The 6,177-nt window shown below is 45.9% G+C and overlaps 1 long non-coding RNA gene across 1 annotated transcript in view; it reads left to right on the top strand.

Moving 5' to 3' along the window:
- Positions 1–5,906, top strand: part of LOC310703239 — a 220,635-nt gene extending 214,729 nt beyond the window's left edge. Inside the window, exon 3 of the long non-coding RNA XR_014524029.1 lies at positions 5,655–5,906. This is a non-coding gene — a long non-coding RNA (uncharacterized lncRNA). The remainder of the gene's footprint in view (positions 1–5,654) is intronic.
- Positions 5,907–6,177: the final 271 nt, after the last annotated feature.

Here is a 6,177-nt window from a genome sequence, read left to right as displayed (position 1 = left end):
GGTGAACCAGAAAATGGCACCCACCCAGAACTGTCGTTTGTCAAGGTTGCTGGGTTAGAGCATGGATAGGAATATCAGGCTCACGGAGGCAGGATCTGCTACCCCTTCCAGCTTTCCAGAACCTTCTACTCTGGTGTTTCCTGCTTTTTTCTTTTTCTTTTTCTTTTCTTTTCTTTTTTTGGGAGTCTTTTTTACTTTATTTATACTTATGCATCATACAATAAAACAGGAAAAATACAAATCATACAAATAAACAGAATAAAGCCAGGTACAGTCATAGCTCAGGTTAAAGTCGCTTCAGGTTGAGCATTTTCAGGTTGCATTACTTCCGGGTTTCGCCACTCGCACATGCGCAGACACTCAAAATGACGTCATGAGCATGCGCAGAAGCGGCGAATCATGACCCATGCACGCGCAGATGCACAGACACAGGTTGCATTCTGCTCTGGATACAAACGGGGCTCCGGAACAGATCCCGTTGCATTCCAGAGGTACCACTGTACAGACATAATTGCAATAAAAAATATAAGCACTATACTCTCCTAAGAAAAAGGAAAAAGAGAAAGTTTTTATCGGTGGTTGCAATAACAAACGAGCCCTATATTCCAAACAAAGTGCTTGATTAACCTGGAGGTAGATGGTATGAACTCTGTATTAATTTGTAATGTTTTGTTGGGTCTCTGGACCGTAATACAGATTGATGATGATGAAATATAAAGAAGAAAATAAAAAATGATTTAAAAAAATGTGACTTCCAACTAACTAGCTTTAACAATTCACCATCCCTTCTCCCCAAGCACTGTGACTGGATTCTAGTCCTGGATTGGAAGCTGGAGCTGTCGCTGAGCAAAGCTCAACTCATGTCTAGCCACCACAGCATTCCCCCAATATGGTGCTGCTTTGCAACATTTTGAAGACAGGCTGTCTGGCTTTCTTAAAGCACACTGTACAAGCAATTGTCTCAGGAATCTCTTCCCCTTCTTTCCTTCCCTTGCCATACTTTTCGAAAGTGATCAACAAGGTGGCATGGGCAGGGCAGCATTGTTACCTGGTTTCCCAATGCTACACATCGCTGCTGGTTACTGAGAGGGAGAGTGGGAGGGGTGAGGCCACGTGATGCAGACACAGTAGTGGGGCAAATCTTGCTACTTCACTACTGCTTGCCTCCCTCCCATATGTTTAATTAAGGTTTAAAAACTCTGATTAAACAAGTGGTTTGGAGTAGGGGAAAGAGACAAAGCCTCTCTTCTCTCTGCCTCCTGAACATGTGTCTAATTAGGATTAAAAACCCTTAGGACTGGCCCCCAAGTTGATTCATTTGGGTACAACACTGTTGCTAACTTCAAATTATGTACATTATGTATATATTTACATATTTCCAATTTTATCATTGGAAACATTTTATTTTATCTTTGTTTTTGCACAAGCAAACAATTTCTGAATTTTCAGTTTTCACAGAATAATTTAAAAGCACCTTATAATAAAATAAAATTAAAATAAAATAAAATAATAAAAATTATATATATATATATATATATAATAATAATAATAAAAATAAAATAAAATAAAATAAAATGAGAGGTAGTGACTGGTAGTGAACTTCGTGGCTGAGCCAGAACATGAACCTGGGTCTCCCAGTACAAGCCCAACTCATAGAAGCTTCTACATACTTATAATGAGCTCCACTTAAAAAATGAAACAGATACCACACACAACTTGTGCAAAAAGCATAGACAGATGAATTTATGTAAGCTGTGTGAAAGTGGAATGAGTTCAATACTCATTAGTTTGAATTTCACAACTCCAGTCTATCTCATGAAGTAGCTTAATCACCAGATAGAAAGAAATGGTTAATGCTGAGATAAGCAAATCTTCTTTTTTTGGTCTTGGCCATAAAATGGACAGGATTTGCTCTGAATAACAACCAGCCTGTGAAAAGACTGAATCATTGATAAGGAGTTATGAGAATCAAATAAATTGTGCAGTAAATGATGATGGAAGTTGCATTGAATCCATTTTTCTCCTCACATCTTCAACACTAACCCTTAAAGGAGAATGGGAAGCCTCATTGCTCCTTGTCTCTTGTTCCTGACATAGCTTTTGCTACCAATCTGCTCAGCCTAGAAGCTACAAGCCCAAGCGTACAAGCCTGGAATGGTGTCAAGCGGGTGCTGCGTTACCTGCAAGATGCCAAAGACTTCTGTCTCAAGCAGTCAGCCAAGGGCAACGTCAAGTTGACGTGCTGGGCAGACAGCAATTGGGCGAATCTGGAAGACAGGAAGTCCGTTTCTGGTATGGTGGTGAAGTTCAGGGACTCTTTGGTTGGGTGGGAGTCCCGAAAGCAAAGTCTCATAGCGCTCTCCTCTACTGAGGCTGAGTTCAGTGCGCTGTCTGAGATTTGCAGGGAACTGGAGTTCTATGTGTGCTTGGTTCAAGAGATCTGCGGAGAGTGTTGCTTGCCCATCACAGTTTGGGAGGACAAACAACCCTGTCTGAAATTGGCAGAGTCTGGGCAGTTTAAGGCTAGAACCAAACACCTAGACATCCGTTTCCAGAATGTGTGTCAGAGTGTTCAGTTGGGATTAGTGGAACTGAAATATTGCCCCAGTTCGAAGAACCTGGCAGATGAGTTCACAAAACCGCTGACCTTCCAGCATCATGGGGAGTTCTGTGAAGGTCTGTGTTTGGGGTAAGTGGTCACACTTACATTCTCTCAGTGCAGGATAAGAGGGGGTGTGAGGTTTGGTGTTTACAGGGTTAACATCTCTGTGTGTCCTGCATCTGGGGAGGAGCTTTCCCAACATCCGGGAAAGCTGAGTTCTTTGTTTGTGAGTTACTTTCACTTTTCTGCGGAGAGAGCCAGAGAGACATCATGTCTGCTGTTTCTGATGGAGTGCTTGTTGTTTTATCTGTCTGATGTAAATAAAGCTGTCTAGTTTAGAAGAACTACAGCATGTGGACTCTCTCTTCACTCACAAGTCAAGCACTCGCTGTGCCCGCTCTGCTACAAGTCCGGGAATTCTGTTGCTGTGGAAACGTACCGGACCGGTCAGTTCCTGGGTGATCTGACTGGTACTGGTAACTCCTGACCAACTGTTGCCCACCTGTGGGCCTCCAGATGTCACTGGACTGCAACTTCCATCATCCCTGGCCATTGGTCATGCTGGCGAGGGCTGATGGGAACTGAAGTCCCAACACCATCTGGAGAAACCTCAGGTTTGCTAACCATGGTTTAGAACAGGCTTCCTCAACCTTGGCCCTCCAGATGTTTTGAAACTACAATTCCCACTGGTCCTGCTAGCTAGGGATCATGGGAGTTGTAGGCCAAAAACATCTGGAGGGCCAAGGTTGAGGAAGCCTCATTTAGAAAGAGCACTGCAGTATCTATCACTTCAGTCTGGTTTGGATGAGCTTGAATAGTAAGTAGGCCAAGGCTGGCTGCAGGGGCTGTTGACAGAAGCAGATTTAGGGCAGCACAACGGGTTCTGCCGCCACTGGTATGGATGCACTGCATCCCCTCTTTGACTTGTGCCATCTAGTATAGACCCCCACAGTGCCACCTGATTGATAGGAACGATGTCGCCAAGGTATTGTTATAAGGGTTTTTGGGGGGACACCTCTGAAGTGAGGTTGAATGAAGGCGGTGAAGGTCCTGTGTGAGTGTCTGGAGGCGGTTGGAGGATGGATGGCGGCAAACAGATTGAGGTTGAATCCTGACAAGACAGAAGTACTGTTTCTGGGGGACAGGAGGCGGGCAGGTGTGGAGGATTCTCTGGTCCTGAATGGGGTAACCGTGCCCCTGAAGGACCAGGTGCGCAGCCTGGGAGTCATTTTGGACTCACAGCTGTCCATGGAGGCACAGGTTAAATCCGTGTCCAGGGCAGCTGTGTACCAGCTCCATCTGGTATGTAGGTTGAGACCCTATCTGCCCGCGGACTGCCTCGCCAGAGTGGTGCATGCTCTGGTTATCTCTCGCTTGGACTACTGCAATGCGCTCTGCGTGGGGCTACCTTTGAAGGTGACCCGGAAACTACAACTAATCCAGAATGCAGCAGCCAGACTGGTGACTGGGAACGGCCGCCGAGACCATATAACACCGGTCTTGAAAGACCTACATTGGCTCCCAGTACGTTTCCAAGCACAATTCAAAGTGTTGGTGCTGACCTTTAAAGTCCTAAACGGCCTCGGTCCAGTATACCTGAAGGAGCGTCTCCACCTCCATCGTTCTACCCGGACACTGAGGTCCAGCACAGAGGGCCTTCTGGCGGTTCCCTCACTGCGAGAAGCCAAGTTACAGGGAACCAGGCAGAGGGCCTTCTCGGTAGTGGCGCCCTCCCTGTGGAACGCCCTCCCACCAGATGTCAAAGAGAACAACAACTACCAGACTTTTAGAAGACATCTGAAGGCAGCCCTGTTTAGGGAAGCTTTTAATGTTTGATGTATCATAGTATTTTAATATTCTTTTGGAAGCCGCCCAGAGTGGCTGGGGAAACCCAGCCAGATGGGCGGGGTATAAATAATAATAATAATAATAATAATAATTATTATTATTATTATTATTATTATTATTATTATTATTATAACCCAATAATGAATGTCAGAATCTAGCGAGGAAAGGAAAATGCAAGGTACAGAAATGTGCTAGGAAAGGAATTCCTGGCTGGGCTGCTTGAATGCAAACTCTTATGAAACAATGCCAGGCACCTACACAGAAAGTTCACAGGTCTGTGCAAAACAGGGGTTGCCAAGGCGATGGGGAGGACTGTGAGCTGACAGGAGAAAGTGCCCTTTTATGGGAGGTTTGGGTTTTTGGCAAGAGGTGTGCTGGAAAGAAGGAGGAGGGCAAAGGCCAGGCCTCCACAAACAGCTGGGCAGGCCAGAAGTCCACGCAGGAGCTGGAAGTCAGAGCTATATTGGCTACTGACCACTGAGCCTCTTGGACTTGCCAGTCGAAAGGTTGACAGTTCGAATCCCCATGACGGGGTGAGTTCCCATTGCTCTGTCCCAGCTCCTGTCAACCTAGCAGTTCGAAAGCACGCCAAAAAGTGCAAGTAGATAAATAGGTACCACTGCAGCAGGAAGGTAAACAGGGTTTCCGTGTGCCTCTGGTTTCCATCATTGCACCAGAAGCGGTTTAGTCATGGTGGCCACATGACCCGGAAAGCTGTCTGTGGAAAAACGCCGGCTCTCTCGTCCTGAAAGCGAGATGAGCGCTGCAACCCCATAGTCGACTTTGACTAGACTTAACCGTCCAGGGGTCCTTGATCTTTTTACCTTTGCCTTTTACTGACTGGAGGTGCATTGTACATTGTACATTGCGGCAGCCTTTGGCTATGTGCAATAAAACTGACTGATTGACTGATTGGAGGTGCTGCAACACAGATACTGGGAGCCATGTCTGACTGCTGCTTTGAACCCCAGCTTGCTGAAGCTATGACAGGAGCAACAGGAGACACTTGGGGTTCTGCACCCCCTCCATTGCAGATTTCCAGGCGTAAATATGTGCTAATAGAACATATTTCTTAAAGACACTAGCCTCTGCTGTGCCTTGCTCTTTCCAACGGAGACAACCCTGGGAAAGGCCTGGAATCTTGCACTGCTCAAAGATGTAACAGAATGAATGTATGCTAAAGGGCAGGACTGAGTGTGTCAAGATGACACAAGGAAGGTGAGGACAGGTGACCTCACCTAGGCCCGAAGTCACCCCCCCCCAAGCAGGTTCAAAGCTTCTCAAAGCTTTTCAAAATCATTTTCTCAGCAGCTAAGCATCAGAAACATTCCGCTTGCTGTAGCTAAAAAGATTGCAACAAGGTAGAGAACAGAGCCCATTGTCTTCTCAGGCCTTTCTCAGAACCACATTGCAACTTGCTTTCTCTCCGGGAACCATGCCAAAGCACAAGAATGAAACAACGAGAACACTCTGAAAACCCCCTCAACCCCCTTTCCTGCCAAGAGTCCACAATAGTCCTAAGACAGCTTTCTGTACATGCTCAGGAACCTCAACATGGGGCAGGACTCCTGAGGGAGGAGAAAGGGGGAGGGAACTAGAAAGGGGTATATATGCTTGTGCACATGATTGTGAACTCGTGCATGCTTTTTGTGACTTATCACACTTGCTCCTTCTACCAGTTCATGGATGGTAGAAATAAAAGCCTTTTCTCCGAAACTATTCCTTGA

This window comes from Podarcis liolepis, assembly GCF_965112155.1.
Source record: "Podarcis liolepis genome assembly, chromosome: 3".
In the NCBI taxonomy this organism is placed as follows: domain Eukaryota; kingdom Metazoa; phylum Chordata; class Lepidosauria; order Squamata; family Lacertidae; genus Podarcis; species Podarcis liolepis.
The sequence above is the reverse complement of the archived record's forward strand: the minus strand, read 5'-3'. Positions and strand labels throughout refer to the sequence as shown.